The sequence below is a fragment of the Macrotis lagotis genome, chromosome 4, assembly GCF_037893015.1.
Source record: "Macrotis lagotis isolate mMagLag1 chromosome 4, bilby.v1.9.chrom.fasta, whole genome shotgun sequence".
NCBI classification, from domain to species: domain Eukaryota; kingdom Metazoa; phylum Chordata; class Mammalia; order Peramelemorphia; family Peramelidae; genus Macrotis; species Macrotis lagotis.
Window position 1 is genome coordinate 127,014,413 of NC_133661.1, and position 26,716 is coordinate 127,041,128.

At 36.3% G+C, this 26,716-nt stretch overlaps 1 protein-coding gene across 5 annotated transcripts in view; it reads left to right on the forward strand.

Annotated features, from left to right (window-relative positions):
• Window positions 1-26,716, forward strand: part of NTRK3 (neurotrophic receptor tyrosine kinase 3) — a 472,049-nt gene that overhangs the window by 281,436 nt on the left and 163,897 nt on the right. The gene's annotated exons all lie outside the window — the stretch shown is intronic.

The following is a 26,716-nucleotide window of genomic DNA, read 5'->3' on the forward strand; positions in this document are numbered from 1 at the left end:
CTATGATAGAGAAGGCATGAAAGGAAAGGAAGAACCATTCAAAGTAAACATTCTTTAGCTTTTCCTCATAGGGAGAAAGGTCAGACTTTGAAAGTGCTGTTTGCAGTGTTCAGTCACAAAACTATATGAATAGATAGAATTCTGGCATTCTTTGAGAGCCTTTGCTGTCCCCAATCAAGCTTAGAGGGCTCAATTACTTCTCATTCCTTTGCATCTCTTATTCTTATCTCTCTCCTCCTTGTTGGCCCTTTCTTGGACACTTGGACTTACTTGAACGACTCCTTTCCTGAGGCAGTATTTGTTCCTCATGACTGCATCTCCTCTCCAGACTTTCTGTGCCCAGAGAAACTAAAACCCCTGGGAGGAATATCTGGGTATTTGGTTGGAGAACCCAAACATCTGAGGCTTTTCAAATGTTACTTAATCATATAGAGATAACAAAAATCTTGGAATTAGAAGATCATTTAATCCAAGTGCCTCATTTTACAAAGGAGGAAACTGAGGCCCAGAGGGGTGAAGAGAGCTCCATTTTATCACCCTGATCTACATACTCAAAGCTCACCATCTATCTTTAAATTGTTTGGAAGTGAAGCTATACTGTAGCATTAGATGATTTTTCTTCTTGCTTGGGCAGCCACCTCATTTCTCTTACATCTTATCCAAATTGATTTAGAAAAGAGGGTTTATTCAGTACTGTTAATGCCCATTCATTTTTGAGGACACTGTAGGATGGGTATTTGGTAACTCTTCCCTAAATATTTTCTCCTATTGAAAAGGCTTTCAGTGAGCCACCTGAAAGAGACCAGGGATTGGGTTTGGTCGATTATCACCAAACTGCTGCTGCTCAAACATTTACTATTTTCTTCTTCTAGAAAAGAGACTTAAATTTTGAATAATAGCTGTATCAATAACAAGTGAAGGGAAGGGTGGGAAGAGAGTAGGAAAAAACCCAATATTTTAGGCATGTGCTTTGGAAATAATGGCATAGCTTTGACTCAAAGCCCTCTTCAGAAACCAGTCTTATTCTAGACAACTCCTGGTCCTTCTTGGATGTTATAGGAAGAGTATTTCCTTATGGAAACCTTTCCTTATTGGTACCATGTTTCTTTCTAGAGTTAATGATCATAAGCCTTTTGGGGAGGCAGCTGTCTTTGATCAGGGATTTAAGAGCTACTGGGTTGGAGATGTTCACTTTAGTTTAAACCCCTGTGATTTAGGGGCAGAATAATCTGTTCATTATTTACAATGTATTAAACACTAGTGATAAAAACATATTCTTTATGCAATGTGTACATTGCAGCCTGAGGTTGGTAGTATACTAGCAAGTTGGGGTGAAGGGAGGACACAATGGTAATCATAGGCTGGATTGTTTCTTGCCAATCAAATGATTATATAATATTAGAACCAATAAAGAATTCAAGGTAATCTAATCCAACCACTCTTATTTTACAGATGTGGAAACTGAGGTATAGAGTAATGAAATAATTTCTTAAAGGTCATATAACTATTTAGTAACTGGTATAACATTTGAATCCAGATCCTCTGATCTCAAATTTGTGATTCTCAAATGTTACTTTCTACTATCCTATCAATGTATAGAAGACAATAGGTAAAATACCAACCCTGCAACTTCTGGATTTTAGAACTGAAGACCTTTTTTGTAATGATTTTTGTTTTCTTTTTTGCTTATCAGGTCCCTCCTGAATTGGTTGCATGAAGATTCAGAATGTAAAATTAGCAATGAGGCTTATCCAGAAGAAATTAGATTTTGAGCCTGAAGGGGGCATAAAGGCAGAAGGAGGAAAAATCTGGTTATAGATTGTACAATTACCTAGATATAGGAAAAGGGTCCTTCTCAAGGGCCCTTACATTCTGTCCTTTGAAAGGACATGGGATAGTTCCCAGTTTTTCCCAGAAAACATGTGTGGTAGGAAAAGCAACACACAGGAGCAGTGTAGCCAGACTTGGCTAATCCTCTTCCCTCTCTTAATCCTCTGGATGATTCAGAGGCGCACTGATGGGAGCACCCCACTTCTCAGTAGAGATTTACTAGCTGAGCCAGCAGCAAGGGCTCTGATTACAAAGACTTGATCAGTCTCTGAGAACAGACTCCAGGACACATCCTAGGGTGCAATGAGACACTATCATAAATAATTAAATCCAAATGCTTCTTGGCAGATAAATCAGCAAAGTACATTTTGTGATGCTACAGACCAGACTCCAATCCATTCTTTTGAGGAGTGGTGAGGGAAGGAGAGGCGGGGAAGAGAGGAGGAATGTTCATTTTGTGAATCCCCAGGGGTCTTACAATATGATTCAACAAACATATCAATTTAATCAACATATTATGGGCAAGACATTCTGTGAGGCACCAGGGAATACAAAGATGAATAATAATGACAACAATAATAATAATGATAATAGTTTACATCTTTATAACACTTTCTGTTTGAAAACATTTTTTGATAAGACATTCCCTGCCCTCAAGTAGCTATTTTTCAGTTGAGCTTTGTAACTCTGGGAGGAATGGAAGGAAAAAAATGGGGCCCTTGTGCCAAGCATCATTATTTGATGAAGCCACAGCAGCTAAATATCCCTATTGTTGAGTGGGTCTAGGACAAAAGTTTTTTCCTTTACCTAGGTTTTTCATTATAAAGTATATGACGACCAAATCATGGCTTCCTCCTGTATCCCTTCTCACCTATGTGACCAGCACGGGGATTAATTTGGCTCAGGAGAGAAATAAAATGCATACACATAGGTAGGGGTGCTATCAGGACAATTAGCAGAGTAATTTATTCACAGTATCAGACAGTTCTTTATAGAATAAAACCACAAAATTAGCATACAAGATAAAACAATGACATTTCTCAAACTTGCACAGGATGTAACCTAGCAAGATATAACCTAGTCAAGAAGTTAGGGTACAGGGCTAGCACCAAATGAGGTCACATGATTACACAGTTGTGTTATCACAGCCGAGTTCCATGGAGAGCCTTAAGCTGGAGGGTCACCTAAGCCTGGGCTTTAGACATAAACTGACCTTTCACCTAGACTTAGCTGGGCAGCTCTACCACACTAGTCCATGGCCCTCGTCCATAGCTATAACCAAAAAAAAAAAAAAATTAAATTTAGAATGAGCCATAAATGCCATCACTTATAATTGCTTTCTGAAGTATGAATTCTTTCTACTTTGTCACCTGAAATAGTTATTCAGTTTTTGCTTGAAGAACCTTCAGCAGGAGAGATCTTACTACCTTTAGAAGTGGCCCCAAAACTAACATTTTAGGAAATTTTTCTTTATATTGAGCTAAAATTTTTTCCCCATAAGTTATAATCCTTGATCCATATTATGGAGCCTAGCAGACTCTAATCCTTTGCTCTCAAATGCAACATAGTTATACAGTTTTAACAGTGGTCTAGATCATGTTTGGGAGAGATTAAACATCATTTCTAGAACCATTGTGACTGAGCTCAAATATACCCATTTCCAAATGAGATATCTCTTTCTGACATGGTTAGTTTTTGATGCTTCTCAACAATCCTTTTATTCAACATTTGCCAATTCCTAGGGTATGCTTTCCATAGTGGTCATTCCAAAATTCTACTCATCTTAAGCCCTCAAATTTGATCATTTCAAATTTCATTTCCAGCAGATACCTTGGCTTTTGCCGAGAAAATTGAGACCATCTGGTGAGATTTCCTTAATACTTTCTCTTTTTGGCTTCAAAGTATCTCTTTCCTCTTCATATATTTCTCTCATCCTTCTCTCCTGCCTCTGAACAAAAAGTGCCCTTCCCCTTTTCCAATACTAATTCTATCCCCCTGTATCTTTCAAATAATTATAATAATGATAATTACCATTTTAATAGCATCTTAAGATTTGTAAAGCATTTTACAAATGTTATTTCATTTTTATCCTCACAATAAACCTAAGAGAGAGAACTACTTTTTTTTTTACCCATTTTATAGATGAGGAAAGTAAGGCAGATAGCAGTTAAGTGATTTGTCTGAGTTCATGTTTAATCTGAAATCTTCCTGATTTTAGATCCAAGTCTCTCTCTCCATTAGATCTAGTACCTCTTGAACCTTGCTTTCTTTAGTACCTATTCTTCCTTTAGGGATACATAGGCCTTGCTATCCCTCTGCCCATCAAAAGTTTCTTTTTAAAATATTATTTTATTTTTGTTATGTCCAATTACTTGCAAAGATAATTTTCAACATTTATTTTTTGTAAGATTTTGAATTCCACATTTTTCTACTCCTCTCCCTGCCTTCCCCGATCCCCATGATAGGTAGGAATCTGATATAGGTTATACATGAACAATCATATTTAACATATTTTCATATTAGTCATGTTGAGAAAGAAGATTCAAAACTAAAGGAAAAAAAACATGAGAAAGAAAAAATAAAACAAGTTTTATAAAGCATTTGGTTTGCATCTAGACTCCATAGTGTTTTCCTCTGGATGTGGATGGCATTTTCCACCATAAATCTTTTAGAAATGTACTTAGCACCAAACTGCTAAGAGGGTCTAAGTTTATCATAATTGATCATCATATAATGTTGCTGTTAATTTGTACAATCTTTTCCTGTTTCTGCTCACTTCATTCAGCATTAGTTCATGCAACTCTTTCCAGAATTTTCTGAAGTCTATCCACTCATGATTTCTTACATAACAATAGAACTCCAACACAGTCATATATAACACAAATTGTTCAGTCATTTCTCAATTGATGGGTATCCCCTCAATTTCCAATTCTTTGTCACAAAGAGTTGCTACAACAGTTTAATATATGTGGATCTTTCCCCCCTTTTTATGATCTCTTTGGGGTAGAGATCTAATAATAATATAGCTGGATCAAAGGGGCATGGTTCCAAATTGCTTTCCAGATTGGTTGGACCAGCTCACTACTCTATCATCAGTGCATTAGCATCCCAGTTTTCCCACAACCTGTCCCAAGTTGATCATTTTCCTTTATTGCATTTTAATCACTTTGATAGGTGTGAGGTTGTACTTTTTAGTTATTTTAATTTCCATTTTTCTAATCAATAATTACTTAGAGTATTTTTCTTACGATTATAGATAACTTTAATTTTTTCATCTGAAAACTCTGTTTATATCCTTTGACAATTTATCAGATGTGTCTTGATGTTCTGCCCCTCTCAAGATTCTAATTTTTGCTCTCCTTTAACTTCCACTTTTTGCATTATATAGACAACAGTTGTTTTTGTTTACTCATCATTTATTTCTTCTTTTAACCTTTGTCATCTGACTTATATTTTTGCTATTGAACTAAATTTATTTTCTTAAATCATAGTGTTGACCTGCCAAATCCAGGATCCTTTTTTTACTTTTCATTCTCTGAAATCTCTGCATTGTTTTGGTCATCCAAGTCCTTGAAATTTTATTCTCTTTTGGCATATCCAACACACTTTCCCTTCCTCTTTGACCATTTTTGACTTTTTAAAATGGTTCTTTGTCTTATAAACACTAGCTGGAGGTTGTGCTATAAATCCAATTTTTAGGATTTAATCTTTCTAACTTGGTACTTTCCCCATCAAAGAATTCATCTACTTTCATGACTAGAACCTTTGTCTCTATTAGGCCAATTTCAAAATTTATATCACCTACCCTGACATCTTTCCTAGAGTACAATTGTGTGTTTTCAACTGCTTGTTTGCCTTTCCCCCATTTTTAGAATCTTCTCCCTTTCTCCCTTCCTTTCCAAATTATATCTATCTTTTAAGATTGAACTCAAATTCTCTCTCTTTCATTGAAGACTTTGCTGGCCACTCCAATTTACTCTTTCCCATGACCTTCATGCAACATCTTGTATGTATCACTAAGTTATCAATTTATCACATAAGGACATACTTTTGTGTGACATCTCTTAGATTTCCCCCTTTTTTTTAAATTCTCTTACTATGATTTAACTGTTCATCTCTTTTCATTTTGATTCTCAAACCAGTAGTCTTATAGACAGGAACCTTGGCACATAATTTTTTTCTTTATATCTCCTACTAAACTATAAGCTTTTTGAAGCCAGGATCTATTTATGCCTTTCTTTATATCCACAGCACTTAACATAGTGCCTATATATGATAAGCACCTAATAAATTTTTGGTGACTGACTGGCTGACCATCCCACATAGCCAATAGCATAGATCTATGGGTGTAAAAAGTGCTCTCTAAATATGAGTGAATGAATGTTGCATACCAGTCATTATTGGAATATTGTCCCAATGCACAAGCTTCATATTTTCTCTGAAAATGCTATTGATTGTTGTTTAATCTTGTCTGACTTTTCATGACCTCATTTGGGATTTTCTTGGCAAAGATACTGGTGTAGTTTTCCATTTCCTTCTCTAGTTCGTTTTTGTAGCTATGGAAACTGAGGCAAACAGTATTAAGTGAGTTCCTAATGTGACACATATAGAGTCTGAGACTGGGTTTGAACACATATCATCCTGACTCTAGGTCTGATAGACTATCCTCTTCACCATCTAACTGACTTGGAAATGCTATAGAGAAGAGAAAAAGCTAGTTCCTTCCAATAGGGAGGGCTAGAGGGGAGAGCAGTGTTAATATTCTTATAGGAAAAAGCTGATTCCATGGCCACACAATTATATCTGTTGAGTCTTCACAACTCTCATGGCTCTTTTAATCTTTTTCTTTCCTTCATTTTTGCCTTTAGAAATACCATTTTTGTTGAAGTGCTACTCTCTGGAAGTTTCTTGCAGATGATTTTGTTTTCTTAATCTTTACTTCTGTCCTCATCTCCTCCAAAAAAATCTTTTGGCCTCTATCTTCAATTTCCCTAAAACACTATGGGTGGATTGAGGATTCTGGGACTGATAATCTTTATAACAATAGTTTTATGACCAGTCCCAGTATTTTCTAGACAAAACCTTTTTCCTTCTCTTAGGCTTCTTCTCCCCGTGTCAAGAAACTCAGTTGACCATGGATCCTGCCTTTTCTGAAGGAAGAATTATTAATACCAGTTTTCTAGACACAGTAGGGAACCAGGAGTCTATATGCTTAATGCTGTATTAATAGTACATTGGCATGATATAGATTTCTGTCACCCTTTATACTAACAAACATCACTTAGTATGGGGTAATGACGAATGTTTATTCTCAGCCACTTAGTTCAACATAATGGACTCATAGATGAAATATGGAAAACCGACTCTCTTTTCTCTGATGCTGTGGCCCCTCCCTGCAGCAGCTGCTGATACTGCAGCAGCACAAACTGGGTATCTTTCTAGCAGAAGATCCTGACTTGTGTAAATGGAGACCTGTTTTATAGTTTGGGCTGGGATTGGCCAATTGAGTCTGAGAAAGGAAAGTGGAAAGGGGGCGTATTATAGGAAGGACATTTGTTATTGTTGCTTTGAAGACATGAACTTTGATGGCTCTGAGGGGTGAGAAAAATGTAATCTTTGTGTAAATTTGGAGATAGATTATTTCCTTCTTCTTTAGATAAATACAAGGATGTTCTCAGGGTGGCCCTATGAAAAGTGGTTGCTTATAGTTTGTGATCTCAGGAAATTGGAATATATCTCCTCCTCATACTATCATGGGGCTTAAAATTCTTTCATTACAGATTCAATAATAATAATAACAATAATAATAATAATAATAATAACTTACATTTATAGACCACTTTCAAGCTGATTGTACCCTAGAAAGTTTTTTAATGAGTTCAATCAAACATTTATTAAGTGCCATCTAGGTATCATGTACTATGTTAGACACCGAGGTTAGGTACAAACATTATCTGTAACTCAAATATAGGAGACAACTTATATGTCAAGTGTATATATGTATCTATGGCTGTAAACAATGAAGATTCAATATAACCTCAGAGGGCAACATATTAGTAATATGTAAGTAGTTAGGTTATGAAGAATGTTATATGCCAAAAAAAGGGAATTTGCATCTAGAAGTGATAGAGTATAGCCAATGAAGGTTATTGAGTGGAAGAGTGGCATTGTCAGACCTTTATCTTAGGAAAATTACACTGGTAGCTATATGGTAGCTAGGTTGCTGCAGCACCAGTGGTGAGGAAAATATTTAATTTGTATCCCTTTTTGTCTTGTGGGCAATTCTCATGTTCTCACTGACAGAGAGTTGTTTAGTGACTCAAAAAGTTTGGGTGGGCACAATGATTTTCTCTCCCCCAACCCAGACTTTTATTTTTTTCTTATTCTCAGACTCAGACAATATCAAGATTAGTATTATTGTTGTCAATAGATTTGGTGAACCAAAGCTTCAAGAGAATTTTTTTTCTCTTTTAATGTATTGACTACTCTTTATTGGAAAGATATTAGCCCCCAGGAGAGAGTACCTCAGGACTATCACATTAAGTCTTCTTGTCCTTTTTGTGCTATGAAACTAAAGTTTTATGACATTTCCCAGGTCTGAGGCAGCATGGTCCTGGGTGCAGGCTACAGAATAAAAAGGGAATGATGGATTTGGAGACGGGGAGGTAGGTTCAAATCTCCATGTTTGGCACTTATGACCTATGTAATTTGGTACAATACATATACTAGATGGTACAGTGCATAGATCACTGGAATTGAGTTAGGATAATGGGAGTTAGAATCCAGCTTCAGATACTTGACTGTTACTAGGTGTGTGACCTTGGGCAAGTTGTTTAAACCTTATTGTCTCGCATGCAGCTGTCTCCATTCATAGCTGGCTACTGGTTCCAGATGACTCTGGAGGAGAAAGTGAGACTGATGACTTAGCACACCAGCACCTCACTCTTCTTACAGAATGAAGAACAACTATCATCATCAATGCAGGGCAAATTATTGAATTCTCTAAGCCTCAGTTTCCTCATTTGTAAAATAAGGATGTTAGGCTCACTGACCTTCCAGCTCTAAATCTTTGGATCTATAATCATATTTTGAGTTCTTCTAGAAATTAGATAATGAGTTTTGAATTGGTCATGATTTTTGTCTTCCCACAATTCTTGATGCACTTAGATTAACTCCTTCTTGGATTTGTTTCCAGTCACCAGGTGAGTGGACTATGAAAGTATTATTTCTTTTAAATCATCCTGGACACTCTGAGATTCTAGAAATTACTGATACTACCTATCATTAGAGAAAACATCTATGGATTCCTTTGAAGGAGCTGCATTCAATGTGTTCTAAAGAATATGCCCTAGGGGTGGCTAGGTGGCACAGTGGATAAAGCACTGGCCCTGGAGTCAGGAGTACCTGGGTTCAAATCAGGTCTCAGACACAATAATTACCTAGCTGTGTGGCCTTGGGCAAGCCACTTAACCCCATTTGCCTTGCAAAATAAAAAACTAAAAAAAAAAAAAAACAGAAAACTAAAGAATATGCCCTAGTCTATTTCCCTTCCTTTAAATCCCTGGGCCAGAATGTTCTTCCTTCCTGTAGGTTCTTATGACCTCATTTGTTTCCATGCTTCACTGACATAATCACATATTCAAAGTTAGCAACTGCATACAGTCATGCTAATTAAGTAATTAGGTATAATTATGCTCACTGTAAATACATGGTAATTGGCTAAAAATGTACTTGAAGGGGAAAGCTTATGTGGGGAATCCTAAGAGGGGTACCTGTATCGTTGCAGCAGTCCCTCCGATAGATGCTGTTATTTTATCCTGAGAAAGGGGTGCCTAGGATAGATTACATTCTGTGATTTGAAGGGAGTGAGGAATCTGAGACACCAAAAATTCTTGATCTTAACTACAGAGAATTATAATCAGAGTAACTGTCCATGGTAATCTTGTCATTCAGTTGTTTCAATCATGTCCAATTCTACATGACCTTATTTGGGATCTTTTTGGCAAAGATACTAGAGCCATTTTTTACAGATGAAGAAATTGAGGTAGATGAAGAAATTGAGGTAAACAGGGTTAAGTGACTTACATAGTCACTTATCACACAAATAGTAAGTGTCTAAGGTCAGATTTGAATTTAGGAATATGAGTCTTCCTTAGTCTAGGGCCAGAAATCTATCTATTGTGCTACCTAGCTGCCCCATGGTAGTCTAGTGGAAGACAAGTTGATTATGGAGACCTTAATTCAGCCCTATTAACATTCTAATTTTGTGCCCTTCTTGACTCAGGATCCCAGCATTCTGAAGCTTGAGATTTTTCCTTTCTTTGCCAGGTCAAAAAGGAGGGAGGTCTCTACACTGAAGTGAGTGAATACCTCCTGATAACAAATAGAATGCTTTCCTAAGACCCCATAGAACACTGACCTTGGAGTCAGGAGGAGAGGAGTTCAAGTCCAGGCTCAGAAACTTGGGCCTGGGCAAGTCACTTGAACCTGATTGCCTCCCATCCAGGGCCATCTCCAGTTGTCCTGATTGATATCTGGCTACTGGATCCAGATGGCACTGGAGGAGAAAATGAGATTGGTGATCTAGCACAGCACCTCTTCACTCAAATCCAGTTCATGCGCTTGTTATGACATCACTTCCATGATGTTGTGGTCTTCTTCAGAAATGAATGACAACATTATACTAATATGGTTCTTTTGCCTTTAGTTTCATCTGAGACTTTTTAGCTTTTCTTAGAACATATGCTCATTGAAGGCAGAGACTTTGTATTTCTAGTTATCCAGTACAGTGACAGAAATAAAGTAGATAAATAAATACTTCCTGAATTGGATTGGATTGAATTGGTTTTTTTTTTGACTTGAAAAAAACTTAAGATGCTGACTAAGCCAAAGAGATCTTAGAAATTCTGAAACTGTTGAGGAACTGTTTTTCATATTCAGAAATTGAGAGTGTAAGCACTGAGCTGTTCTCAGGGAAGTTGCAAGAATTTTGAGAAACATTAGGTGTACTCAGCTGTCCCTACAGTGTATTTAGGTGGGTAGTAATGTATATTTTCTTTTCTTTTTTCTTTTTTTTTGCAAGGCAATGGGGTTAAGTGACTTGCCTAAGGCCACACAGCTAGGTCATTATTAAGTGTCTGAGGCCAGATTTGAACTCAGGTACTCCTGACTTCAGGGCTGTAGTTTTATCCAATGTGCCATCTAGCTACCCTGTAGTGTATGATTTCTAGGCTGCATTATACTCAGACATATACTCAGATATATGCGAACCTTGTGACGATATAGTGGTGAGTTTTCTTCTGATGTATCTGAGATAGAAAGGTGAGGAGTTATATTCTTCCAAAATAACTAAAAGAAAAAATTTCGAGGAGTGATGTAGCCAAAGATGTCAAATACTAGAGCAATTTCAAAGAGAATAATGAATAAGAAAAGGCTACTGGATTTGACTTTGTGGAAATCCTTCAAGTCTCAGCCAAAGTTTCACTTCATGTAAGAAACCCTTTCCAGTTCTCCTTAATTTTAGTGCTCTAAGATTAACTCTAAATTATCATTTATATGTACATATATGATACATATGATATATACATATGATAAGCCTCAAGGATAGACCAGATTTGTTTTTTGCTCGGCTTACACCAAAGTGGTGTTATTATTATTCAGTCATTTTTTTTTCAGTCAAATCTATTTCTTCATTTGGGGATTTTCTAGGCAAAACTATAGAGTGCTTTGCTATTTTCTTTTTCCAGCTCATTTTACAGATAAAGAAACTGAATCAAACAAGGTTAAGTGACTTGCTCAGAGTCATACAGCTCATAAATGCCTGGGCACTCTGTCCACTTCTAGCTACCCTTCATAACTCCAGTAGTAAGTATCTAAGCAGTCTCTCAGCTTCTGCTCATTTTCTCTGACCTTGTTACATAATCATTTACTTTCTCAATCCAGTTGGCCAACAGCACCATAGTTCAAAAATGGTGGTGGTGGTGTGTTTATAAGCATAGACTTTGAGAGATGGAAGAGTCCACTACCTGCATTTAGCAAATGAGGAAATAGGTTCCCAAAATGGGAAATAAATTGCTCTTCTAATCATCAGCAGAGCTGGGACTAATACTAGATTTCCTTATCTTGCTTTTTTAGGACCATGGAAGTATTAGAGCTCAAAGGGCTATAGAGGTCATTTATTTTAATCCCTTCTTTTCAAATTAGAAGAAATGGAAACTGATAGAGAGTTTAGGAGACTTCTTCAAGGTTATAAAGTTGGATAGCAGCTTGCTTTCTTTTTTCCATTGTGCCACTTTTACACAAGGTAGTGGTGCAGCATAGACAATAGGTCCAGGAAGGAATATTTTTGAGCCAATGGGCTGAACCCCATTTTTGTCTGAAATCCAATCTCATTAGAAAGTACATTGTTAGATCATTATTCAATCACAAGCCCAACCATGGATCTGCTTGCTACAGGAAACAAATCTGAGTTTGCAAAAGAAATAATCACTGGGGAACTTATTTGAAGAAAAGAAGACTCCCCATCTTCAAGAAACAGCTTTTAATTTTGTTGATTTAAAGTTTCTAAAATATTTTTGAGGAACTCAGGCAACAATATATTAGTTGAAAGGAACTGTTCCGTGCAATTGATGAAGAAGACCCCAAGCAATTTCTTTTTTTGGGTTCATGAATCATGGGACCATCTACCTAGTTTTTATTGTCTCCTGTTTTGGCACATACTCCTGAGTTAAAAATAGCAATGTCAGCAGACACCCAGACTCATCTGCTGTTGGACCAAGCTATACTTAGAATCCTAGAAGACTTAGAGCTGAAAGGTATTGTAGAGGTCATTTAAATCAAGTTTTACCCAAGTAAGCATTATTTAAGCCAAGTATTATCATCCCCGCTTTAGGCAAATAAGTCCCACAGATGTTAAGTGATTTGTTAGATGTCATACAATCACTAAGTGAAACACATTAAACTTCTTACATGTCTTCAAACACTTGTATAGAAAATAACCAACATATCCATTGCTTGAATGTCTATAATACATATTTAACTTGTTTTGTGCTTGTTTCCTATCATTCTTCAAAATATTTGCATAGATCTACAGATCTCTATACAAAGTATATCCTGAGCATTTATTTATTCATTTATCTCTTACTCCTTTCCTTCCTCTCTCCTCCTTTCCTTTTTCCTTCCCTCCCTCCCTCATTTCCTTCCTTCTTGCCTTCTTTCTTTCCTTTCTTCATTCCCTCCTTTCTCTTCCCCTTTCTCTATTATTCTTGTATCTAATCCTTATTTGGAAAACTAGATCAAATGGAATTCCACTTACTGATATAATAGGCAACATGATATAATATCAAGAGCCTTCAAACTTTAGTCTTACAATGTCATAAAATTCTAGGCTTGGAAGTGGATGAAACCATATCAGTCATTTCATTTAATTCTGTTAAGATGTGGGTAAGGAAACTGAGGGCACTCCAAGGTTAAGAAACTTGCCCAAAATCATAGAGGTGGGTTCATATTATATGGTTAAATGACATATTCTTTCAGTGTTTTTTTCTCATCAGTAAAATGACACTATTTGTTGTAACTAATACATAGACTATTCTGAAGATTGAATAAGTCTGTTTGAAGTAAAATGCTATATGAATATTAGGGGCTATAATTATTAGATCAGCTTTGGAAAGAGCTATTTGTCCACTCTTTCAGAGTAACTATTTCTTTAAGATAACTCAAACAACAAGCATTTATTAAGCACTGTCTTAGGGTTGGGGATATCAATAGAAATAAATTCATATTAACAAGTAGATTATATTCTAATGAAAACCGATTAGCCTTTATATGCCTTATGGAAATGACAAGCTGCTCTCCCCCCCTTATAGCTAGTAAAGTATGCTAATTTGCGAGACTGTACTTTTAAATTTTTGACATCTTTTTTAATATCACATTAATTTCTGAATATATACATCTCTCCTTTTCTTCCTTTTCTGCCCCAGGATACCATCTTTTTTGACAAAGAATAAATAAAAGAAAATTTCAGTGAAACTCACCAACACATCAACCACATATAACAGTATATACAGAATTCCCTACTCTTAGTACCCCCTGCAAAGAAGGGAGAGATATGAAAGATTGTTTTTAATATTCTCAAGAGACAGCCTGGAATGTTGGAGAGAACATGAGTATGAAGGCAGGAAGTCCCAGTTTCATATTTTTGACCCTTATGTAGGCTGGATTTGTAAGTGGGGCAAATCACTTAACTCCTTAGTATCTCAGGGCAAAGATAAAAATTAAAAGTTACAAATGAGTTGCTGATCCACTTCAGTAAAGGGAGTTTTTATGATAAGCACTTCATTGACCAAATAAGTCATGGTGGTGGTGGGGGAACCAAAACACCTGCCAACACAAAAACAAAACTTAACATGGTTCCGGCTATCTTTATTCTCTTACCAGGGTCATCTAGGAGGCCCAGTGGACAGAGCGCTGGCCTTGGATTCAGGAGGATAGGACTTCGAATCCAGTTTCAGACACTTGCCACTTAGTAGCTGGGTGACCTTGGGCTAGTCACTTAACCTTGATGATCCCACATCCAGGGCTATCTCCAGTTATCCCAATTAATATCTGACTACTGGATCCAGATGATTCTGGAGGAGAAAGTGAGACTAGTAACTTAGCACAGCAACTCTTCACTCAAATGCAATTCATGTGCTTGCAATAGCATCACCTCCCTGATGTTGTGGTCTTCTTTGAAAAATTCTCCTACCATTTGGTGGTTGAACAAATATCAGACTTTTTATACTTGGTACATTGAGTGAATTCCTGTTATTAAGCCTTGGACAGAACTAGTTTTTCTTTCTGTGGATTGGTCATAGTCTATGTTCTGTCATTGTCTATTGACTTTCTTGGTCTACTCTACCAAGATCCCCAGAGCTTTCCATTGTCTCCCATTTCAACAAAATATTATCCTTTTGGAGAAGTATAGGTTAAGTTATAAACTTTTTTCTTTTCAAATAGTTATGTCAGGAGTTCAATCCATCAGCAAACTTCAGTATTTTTCCAAATCATTAAATATTTTTCAGTCCACAACAGATTGAACTAAAGAAGGCATCAGCTGCTTCAGGCCCCTAGTGAGTGTCTCTAGAGTAGCCTGAATCTTCAAGGGGCTAATACTTCAGAGACTCATTAAGTGGACCTCACACAGAGGGTATTGACAGAAGATTATAAAGTTGGTTGTTCAAATTGAAATGGTGTTTTAGATAATGTGAAGTCACCTTAGAGAGAAACAGACAAAATCCTTGGAAAATTCTTTGAAAACTTCTGGAGCCTGCCATAATGGACAATCCATTAGCAGCAGTAGGGTCAGCTTGGAAATGACAAAGGTAGCACAGTTAGCACTGGCAATTACTGGATTTGACGTCATGAGATAAGAACATAGACAAAAAGGTGGAAGGGAACTTAGAAGGCATTTAGTCCAGCCCCTTCTTATTACAGATGTTTTATCCCTTATACATGAAGATCTGCCTAATTGCCTCACACTGGCCAATTCCAGTCATCCTGATTCATATCTGGCCACTGGACCTAGATGGCTCTGAAGGAGAAAGTGTGGCTGATGACTTAGCATAGCACTCCCTCACTCAAATACAATTCATGTGCCTGTCATGGCATCATCTTCCTGATGCCATCCTCTTCTTTGAAAATGAAGGACAAATATTATGTTATTGTTATTGATGTTATTGTTGATGAGTTGTCTTCAGCTATGTCTGACTTTTTGTGATCCCATTGGGATTTTCTTGGCAAAGATACTGCCATTTTATTCTCCAGTTCATTTTACAGATGAGAAAACCTGAGAAAAATGGGGTTAAGTGACTTGCCCAGGGTTACAAAGCTAGTAAATGTCCGAGGTAAAATTTGACCTCAGGAGGATGAGTCTTTCTGACTCCATGCTTAGCCCTCTTTCCACTGTGCCACCTGGATAAGAAGGGTCATGTTGCTTTAAGTGCTATAAAAGGTTGATCAATGCTAGCCCAAAGTGCATGATCTGAATGATTTGATGCTGACATATTGAATCATTGATCTCACATAGATGTCTTTAAATTCCCTTAGAAAGGGAATTTCTCAGATTATTGGGAAGTACTGAATCCATAGATGAGGTTTGTGTCCCTAATTTCAAAGATTACAAAGATAAAGAATGGATTAGTCAATGGATTGGTATATCAGGCAAAGTCTTTTCTGTTGTCTGAATAACTGAATTTGTCACTAAGAGCATTGCACTACACCTCACCAGACACTGCATTAGCCTCCATCCTGAGACCTAGAATTGCTGGTGCTGCAGCAACTCATCCCTTTGGATTCTGCTGAGTCGCAGAGCTGTGGTGCCAGTGGTAATGAAGAAGTGTTGGGACTAAATTCCTAATGGCTCATTGATTGGTTGAATTATGCTCAGTGTAATACTGAAAATAGATTGTAAATATGTGTTTGGGGATTTGTGGGGATTTGTTACTTAGGGGCTTTAACTCCTTCCTAACTGGTCTGACAAACACATTAAAGAGGTTCTCTAAAAGCTTCCATCTTTTCCCAGAATGGCTGCTTGGTGGGCTCAGAGTCAGCACATTTTCTGCAAGGGGGTTCTTGTCAAGCATAGGACAGAGATCTGGGAGCATACACTGTCCCAACTTGACCTCTAAGAGATCCTTTCCATTCTTTTTATGAGTTAGAATCAGAGATAGGAGATTTCTCTTTATTAGAAATTTTTTTTCGAAGGTCTGAGAGAGCAAATGATACTCAATTAAGGTCCTCCAGTTATCCTTTGGAATTGAGCTGCCATTTGGATGGAAAACTGAGCCCCAATTATCTGAAATATTTCCATCAATTTTCTTTCTTGGTAGATTGGTCAGTCGGTGTCTATTCATTTAGTATCCCCAAATTCCAGACCCAGAGGAAAAAGGCTATTTGGAAGTAATTTATTATCTTGCCTCCAGCCAAGTTTTCCATATTACTTATCATCATAAGACTACAATTTCATTGATTCCCATGGGTTCAATTTGGACTTTTATGCAGATGATTTTCAAATCAATTAGACCCAGCTCTCCTGAATTTTAGCCCTGCATTCACCAGCTTATTGTATATCTCCAACTGCATGTCTTATAAATATGCTAAACTTAACATGTGCAAAACAGAAGTCACCATTCAGGTTATCCTGTAAAATAGTGTTGTCAAAAACTCAAATAGAAATGGAGCTAGTAAACTATAATGACAATTCCTATGTTTCCCATATTGGCTTAGTTTTAAAAGGTAACATTTTTCTGTGTTTTACTATACTTTTATTTATTTTTCTATTTCACAATAGTATTTTAATCTCTTTAGGTCACATTCATGAGTGTTGTGGGCCATATTTTTGAAATTTCTGCTGATGGTATTATAATATATTACATATCATGTTATAAATATATTCTGCTGTATAATATATTATAATATCGATGCTATTAAATATAGTTTATAGTTGTACAATATATTTATGTATTACATATTTATAAATATAGTTAATAACTATATGGTATTTAACATTAAAGAAGTTTTAATAGATTAAAATTTCACCAAAACCTTTAGGACATATGATATTCTCCCACAAACTTTCACTTTTTCCTAACTTCATTATTTTGTTTGAGGATACTGTCATCTGTCCAGCCACCCATGTCTGTGTCCTCAGAATCATTCTCAATTCTTCCCTCTCTAGCATATAAAATCCACTGCCAAATCTGCATGACTGACCCCACAACATATCTTTCAACTCACAGATCTATCACCCTAATTCAGACCTTCATCACCTTTCACCTAATTTTTTTCATTACCCTTTTAATTGGTCTCCCAACCTCTATTCTCTTCCCTTTTCCAATTTATCCTCCACACAACTGCCTAATTGATATTTCAAGAGTACAGGCACAATCATGTCACTCTTCAGTCCAAGTAGTGCACAGGACTAGAATACAAACTCCTTTGTTTGACTTTGAAAAGGCCTTTGCAATCTAGTCCCATATATATCTTTCAAGACTTATTGTACTTTGCTCTCCTCTGTATAATTAGCAGAGTTCCTGGCACTACTGAAGGGCTTAATAAATGTTGACTGCCTGACTTACTCTGCCTTCCAGTTAAAATGACATGCTTGTTGTTCCCCAAATATCTTCCACTTTGTGCCTTTGGGCAAATAATTCCCTCATGCTTGGGATGCCTTCTTTCTTTACTTCACTATTTGGAATCCTAAGCTTCCTTCAAAGATCAGTTGAAGTTCTGCTTCCTAGAGAAAATCTAGTCAACTTTCTCATTTTCAATGTACAGTATATATTTTGTGTTTGATTTTCTGTGTACATGTTTGAAAGGCATCATTGCATAGCAGATAGAGAACACTTAGTTTCACACCTGATTCTCTAACATATAATAGCTATGTGAGTCTGGGCAAGTCACTCAACCTCTAAGCAATTTTTGAAGGATAGATTAAAGAGAAGGTATCACTCTGCTTTGGTACAGGGACTTTCTTTAACTAGGGATTGCCAATACTAATGAACAAACTGGTTCAGTTGACATTTCTAGGCAGAACCTTCCCTGTCCAACAATAGAATTTAAGCTTTCTGAGGGCAGGGGCTATCAAATTTTTGTCTTTATATCCATTAATACTATTAGCTCATGCACATAGTATGTATACATTTGTGAAATATCTGTTGAATGACTGAATGAACCCATGAGTAGTACCATGGAATTTAGAGAAGAAAAAAATGAAGAGCTCATTCACATTCCTGTCTGATGGAGTAGATCAACCTGTGCTTCAAAAGCATTCATGAACCATGCCATACTGGTCTTTCCTGGGACCTAAAATATCTTCCATTTTGGGCAAAGGATCCTATAGAGACAAGTAATGAATGAAGTAAGTCAGCTGTCAAGGGGCATAAAGGAAAGTTTCAGTGAAATTGTATCTCTAAAGGGAGATTTATTAACCTCCTCCTGTCTTAGCCTCTTATCGCCTTGTTTCACCCTTGTCTGGAAGACTATATCCCTGCCTCCCTAGGGGATTACACTAAACAAGATCTTCAGTAAAGCAAGGGCATTATAACAAAACCTGGAAGAAAAAAAATTACACTCTGGTCTAATAAAGAAATTACTGACGTTCTACATTATGAATTGGATTAATTTTTAATGGCTGTGAATGGAGTTGATTTATAATGCATCCTTCCTGGCTGCAGCACATGTCCCCAGCTAATAAATAAATGACAGGTCCCTTGTATTAAAAGTATCAGTCATTTTACATTGTTGGAATGTAAATGATGTGAGTTACTGAACAAAGGGCTCAGGGGACAGGCCGTGCTCTGGGGTGAGCAGTCAGAACAAGGGACAAGCAGTGGAATTTGGCCTGTTCTGAAATTGGATGAAGATGAGGCCTTTCCTTTAGTTTTAGCAAGGTGACTTACAGGAAAGTTTCCAGGTGGGAGAAGAAGAGGGGCAGTACCTTGGAAAAGGACCAACTTTTATTCCACTGCTCTTAGAAATGCTCTAATTCTGATCTTAACAGTGAAGGTTGGAGGATATATTCTCTGAATACTCAAGCTTCATGATAGAGGTATTCTAAGAGCTAAACTTTGAAGGATGAGGAGGATTTATTTAAAAGCAGAAAAGGGTGACGAGCAGAAGCAAGTCTGTAGGAATAAGTCTTGGAAAGAGAGAGAAGAAATTTTTTTGATAGGGATTTTTTTGGGGGGGTGGCTAGAAAACTCAAGATAGGCTGAATGGAGTCTAAAGTTGGAGGGACTTTGAAAGGAGTTTCAGTTTGATATGTGGGCAAGAGTGAGCACTTGTAGATTTTTGAAGGGAGGCATGATATGATAAAAGTGGGACTTTTAAAGATTATCCTGTCATGAGTATAAAAAGACAGATTGTTCTGAACATAATAAGCATTCAATAAATACTTGTTGATTGATTGGTTTCAATAGTATCTGATGTCAGGGAGTAGAGATAGGAATTTTTACAGTAATCAAGATGTGGGATGAGGAGGACATGGCCGATAATGATGACAATAATAGCAGCATCATGTAAGAAGAACTGACAAACTCAATGAATGCTAGATAGAAGACATCAAAAAAGGATGAGACCTTAAAACCCAGGGTTTTAAGACAGGGTGACTGAGACTATAATGTTGTTACAAACAGATAGAAATCAGGAAACTGGAAGAAGTCACTTTGGCAGGGGAGATGCTACTTTTATCTTTCACATGCCAAGTCGGGGGGGATGATGGGACAAAAGAAATGGAAATGTATATCAGGTTGAGTGAAAGGTTAGTGTTGGCATCATAGACTTTGGGAGTCATTAGCATTGGAGGCATCAGATTTCTAGAAATTTTGAAGCCAGTGGAAGCCTCCAAATTTTCCCCACTCTCCCTAGGAAAATAGTGGGAATTTGGGAGAAAATTGAAGTATGTTATTATTTTGAAGTCCTTTTGCAGATTTAAAGTCTTTTTAGTTCATTAAAGCAACTCTATTTTATACATAACTTGACTTACTCATTAAATTATCATGTTGGCATATTAAATTTAAAGCTACAGATTATTCAGACAGTGATTACAAATTTACTAATTGAGTTTACATTTAAATGTCTTTAAATTTATTTTTGTTAAAATTGTAGCTAGAAGCTGCCAAACTTTAAGGATTCTGGCAACTCTTAGCTTTTATTGGTTTCTGAGAATCAAGACAGACCTGACAATAGAACAGAATATCAATATTGTGGTAAAGCATAGAAAATGATCGTGCTTCCTGGATTTGGCAACCACCACAGTGTCCTACAAAGCTAAAAAAGGAACTGAGAAGGATTAAAGGAAAAAAAAACTAAACTCTTTGAATATAACATGTACCACTTGAAATTTTGTTTAATCAGTTTCATTTTCTGAGCTGTCACTATCAGCAGTTTCTACTGCTTCTGATGTTGCACCTTTTATTATCTTCTCTGTCTTTTTAAAAAATGAAGTTTTGCCCAAAGACAAATGTTTCACAAAGTTGATTTCTTTCTTTTGGGTTTTGTTGTCACTTTATTTAGGTAACAATTATTTCCTGCTTCTGTTTCCCTACTACCCTATCAGGTATAGAAGAGGAGGGTAGCTCAAAAGAGAAGGGTCAGAAGTTGGGTCAGAAGTTGCAAAGACCTTCCTAGCTTATTTCAGGAAAATGTGCTTGGCAGAATCTCAAACATTCCTGAAACAAATACCCTAAGACACACTTGGTTTTCTGAGGCATCTAAAATGCCTGTTCAACATCACACCATACTGCCCATTTCATAATTTACTCAAATCATATAATAATGTTCAGTATTTTAACATTTGCATCCATGAGATTTGTAGTCTCATGAATCAACAGTTTTTCCTATTTCTTAACTAAATCTTTGTTCTGTATTTGTAATCATACATATACTTAAATCTGATTTCAGAAGCAGTTAGTGGGTAGTATCTGCACCATTAATAAGAGAGGCTTGACAAGAGCAACCCAACTGATTTCAGGCATCATGAAAGACAAAGAAATTGTTTTAGGAGAATGAGAAAATGTAACACTATGAAAAGAGCACCAGATGTATAATTAGACAATGTGAGTTTAAATTCCACTTATATTTTAAAAAATGAATTATTGTTGTTTATCTTTGTGTCACGTTCATTTTTCAATAGGACTCAACATAGTATCTAGAACATATTAGGCACTTCATAAATGTTTGTTGGTTGATTAACTGACTTGATCCCCAAAACCATGCTCTCTAACACAGACAGAAAAAGAGCAACTGATGCCATCCCAAAGAAAAGTTTAGAAAATTAACGAAAAATATCAGCCTATTACAACATTATATATAATGTACCACACCCACAATCCTTTCCCTTTGTAAAGAATTGAAGAAGGCAAATTTTATAACTTTGGGAACAAGCAGTAGTTCTGGTTTCATAGTATTCTGTTTACTTTTTTCCCTTCCATTACATTGGTGTAGTCACTATAGAAATATACATATATATATTATATATGTATATATATATACATATATATAGGCTCTCTATACATGTATATGTGTATATATATATACACACACACATATATATGTATATACATATATATATATGTATATACATAAGTGTGTATGTCCTGATTTTGCTTACATCATTTCATTTCATTTCACATGTCTTTCTGAGCTTCTTTGAATCCATCATGTTATCTTTTACAGCATAGTAATGTTACATTATATCCATGCAGACAGTTTGTTTAGCTACCACATAGTTGATAGACATCTGTATTTTAAGTTCCTTATTAATTTATTTTAAGTCCTTTACTATTACAAAAATTATTGGTATAAATATTTTTGTGGGTGGGGGACTTTAAAAAATCATTAATCTCCTTGAATTATATGACTCTCTGAATCAGATGATGACACTTTAAAAATTTTTCTTAGAATAGTTCCAAATTGCTTTTCAAAACTTCCAAATTCATAGTTCTACCAACATTGTGCCTTTCCTTTCAGAGCCCCTCCAACATTGGTCATTTCCATTTTTTTCATCTTTGACATTTAACATCTTTGACATTATGAATATCCTGCAAGACCTCAGTATTGTTTGGATTGGTTCTTCTCTTATTACTAGTGCCATGGAACAATCTTTTATAGGCTGATTACTAGGGCAGTACTCTTCCTCCATCTCTTCTTCCTCCTCTTCCTTCTAGTAATTGTTAGTAACTATTTGTTCATATCTTTTAACCATTTGTCCATATGGGAATGATCTTTGTTTTTATGTTTTTGAGTTAGTGGCTATAAAGCTCACTCTTATTGGAGATACTTAATGAAAAAATGTATATTTTTTCTGTTTCTCTTCTTACTAGTGTCATATATTCATCCACTTTTGCTTTTAAATACTTTGCAACCTTGAGCAAACCAATTTAAAACTCAATTTCCTCATCAGTAAATTGAAGAGGTTAGAGATAAATTTTCTATACCACTAGAACTTGAATTTATATCTTTGATTCCTAGTTTAGTGCTTTTCTTTATTATACTTCTATTACATAGTAGTGAACATGATATCTTAAATATTTAGGAACCATTCAATAGACATTTCATAATCAAAGCCATGCCAATGTTTTTGAGAGAATATACACAAAGAAGTCCTTTAAGATAAAAACACAGTTTTTAACTCATGTGATTCCCATCTTCCAGGCCTTCCCTCCTTTAATCAAAAATTGAGGAAGCATATAGTCTTAAAACCAAAGTATCCAACACTGTGCTTTGGAAAACAGATACATGGCTAGAAATCAGAGAATCATGGATTTGGATATGGTAGCAACCTCAGAGGTCTAGTCTAACTCTTTAATTTAACAAATGAGGAAACTGAGGCCCAGGGAAGTGGGTCCAAAGTCATGTAGGTAGTAAACATCAGAAGTAGGATTTGAAGCTTGGTCCCTTAACTTAAAGATCAGTGTTCTTTCCTCTTTCAAAGGGTTAAGAGTTGGAAGAAATGTCATTGAAGGAGATAGACTAGGAGTCTGAGACAGGTTACTGTAATATCATTGAATGACTCATAACAGCTCCTACTAATGAAGCTTTTTTTAATAACAATCCTTTGAGAGAGAGCATGTAAATATAATTTCCCCCATTTTTCCAGATGAGTAAACTGAGGACTAGAGAGATGATTAGGAGGTCATAGGATATGGATTTGAAAGAGAAATTAGAGATTATCTAGTTCATCAGTGACCTTATTTTATAAATAACGAAAAGCCTAGTGAGTTTAAGTGATTAGGCCCAAATCATACAAGTATAAAGTAAAAGATCCATAATTTGAACTTTGATCTTCAGGCTCCAAATTCAAATACTAGTAGCACATGCTAGCTCTGTTAGGAGAAAAGTCAAAAAAAAAAAAAAAAAAGAGAAGAGGAGAGAAGGAGAATGAAAGGAAGCCAAATAAAAGGAAGTAAAAATCAAATGTAGCAGAGAAGTAAGAATTAGGACAAAATGGAGGTCATTGGATTTAACAGAAGGAAGATACTGGTTATTTCCAGTAGAAGAATTTCAGTAGATTACTGGGCACAGAAGCCAGTTTTCAAGAATGAGAAAGTAGTGGATAGTGGGGGGTAGGTGGGAGTGGGGAGGAGTAGGTATTATAAAATATTTGCATATTTGGCCAATAAAGGAAAGACATTAGTAAAATAGAGATGATGATGGGATTGGTATCTAGGGCCTGCCTGTATCTAGAGACATTTGGAAGCCAGTAATTCATGGGGATTTTGCTATGGGAATTTCCTTTCAAATGACCTGGTAGGAAATGGGAATTGTCTTCTATGACTGGAATATTGGAAGGGAAAAGAATAGCAAGAATGGAAAATCAGTAGCCCTCCAGTTAAAGAGAGAATGAAGCTCCCTTTGTTTTGGTCTTGTTTGACTTTATTTCTGGGTCATAGAAGGTGACTGATCTATGAAGTCTGGGATATATGAGATGCAGCTAATGGAAATGAAGCCTGCGGCAGAGGTGGAGGAGGGAAGTAAAGCTCAAGAAGGTTTAGTTTTATTTACTCCATTTCTCTGGAGCGGTAAAGATAATATTTCAGTAATTGATATGGACTTTATGAATAATACAGAGTGAACCAACAGAATTGGAGCATTTTTTATATAGTAAAATGCTAGGTCAGAGTCTGTAGAGCTATTTATCCTGATTCTATTGCCTCTGAAAACTTTCAGTCCTTAGAAGTTGGGATTAAAGTCAGTAAATGGAGCCAACTACCTTTTGATCCTCTGTAGCTTATGGAATCAGAGAATATTAGAATGGGGAAGGATTATAAAGGTTATCTCATCCTATATTGTCATTTTAAAGATGAGGATGCTAAAACCCAGAGGGTTAAGTGACTTGCTTGAGGTCACACAGCCAACTGGCAGTCAGTCAACAAGCATTTATAAAATGCTAACTATGTGCCAAACATTCTTCTAAGTGCTGGGGATACCAGAATCCAGTGTCTCAGTTCAGTGATCTTTACAGCTCTTGGGAGAGAGTTATAGTAGATTAAATAAATCTCTTGACATTCTACTACCAGGCCATTGTGATAGAACAACATGGCAAGCTATGTAGCTTTAGGAAGTTTGTCCATCTTTAGGAAGATATTTATAATTCATCGTTTTTTGGGGGGGACTTCTGTATAGGTGTGGACCAAGTTTAATTTAGTATGCTTTTCCTATGACTTGGTGGCTTTCTTTTTTATTTTTTGATTTCTTGGTGTTATATAAGGGGTTTGGTTTCCATGAATCATTGCCTCTCAGAGGAAATTTTGATAAGACATTCTCAGAATAAAAGTATTCTTAATTTAAATGTGACCTTATGTCCCCTTAGCTTTAAATGATATTACTTGACTCTAATCAAACTCTAGGCAAAATTAGGAAGAAAAACCATGGAATAAGGGGAACAGTCTAGCCTCATCCAATTAACTATGTGACCTTGACCAGTTAAATCTATTTCTCTTACCCTTAATTTCTACATTCACAAACTGAGAAGATCCATTGGATTCAGACTTGTAACAAACCTTAGTTGTCATTAAGAGGCATTGTGGTACACAAAGTAGAAAAAATACTGGACTTCCTAAACTTTGGGTTGGATCCTGACACTGACATTTGGTATCTGTGTGATTTTAATCAAGTAGTTTAACTTCTCTAAGTTGTTGTTTTCCTCTTCTATAAAATGGGTCTTAAAATAACTGTGGCATCAACTTCTCAGGGTTTACTCAAATGAAATAATGTCTACAAATGGCTTAGCTCAATGTAAATGTCAACTGCTATTCATCTTAGTTTTTTCTTCATCATCACCACCATCTTCATTTAATTAATAGTATCATTTTCTGAATACTTCATGGTTTTTGACTTTAAGGTCAAGAAATCAAGGATTCTGAATAACCCTTCCTGATTAATGAATTTATAATGATGAAAGACATTTGTATAGAGCACATGGTTTACATACATTATCTTTTAATTAAAATTGATTTTACTTCATAAACAAAAATATATTTTCTCTTTCTCTGACTTCCCCCAAACAAAACTCTTAGTTTGTGTACATTATCCCATTCAATTCTCAAAACTCGTAGGTATAAGTGGTGATAAAATCCTTTTTTTCCTACATGAGGAAACTGAGGTCCAGATCAGCTAAATGGCTTTCTCAAGATCACACAGGTAGTAAATGCCTGAGATAATGGTGGAATAGATAGAGCACTGGCCTTCAAGTCAGGAAGATGAGAGATTGAATCCTGCCCCAGACACTTGACTTTTACCAGCTGGATGACCTTGGGTAAGTCACTTAACTTTGACTGCCTCCCATCCAGGTCCATCTCCAGTCATCCTGATTCTAATCTGGCCACTGGACCCAGATGACTCTTGAGGAGAAAGTGAAGCTGGTGACTTAGCACAGCACCTCCTCACTCAGATCCAGTTCACATGCTTGTCATGGCAACACATCCCTCTTGTTGTGGTCTTCTTCAAAAATGAAGGACCAACATTACTACAAGGTTAGCAGTTTGGCCCAGTCTTTCTCTGCAAATATTATTTTGTTGATATTCCCAGTGCCTTGTCACTGAGGTCAAACATCTTTTCTGTCTCTTAGGTCCTCATTGTTGTGGTTCTATTTGTCTTATGTTCCTTCCTAATTTCCATTCTGAACCATAAATGGCATTTCTCTGTGGCTGTTGGCAGATGACTCTGCTTCCCCATGTTTTTTCTTCTCCATCTTACATATCCCCAAGACTCTAGACAGTGTTACATTTTACTTTAAGTGATGTGCCTATAAGTCCTCTATGTGTCTGGGGTAAGGGGAGGAGGAGACTGTGCATCATCACCACCACTATCAAATCATTATATTTTTGAACACATTTCAATAAGG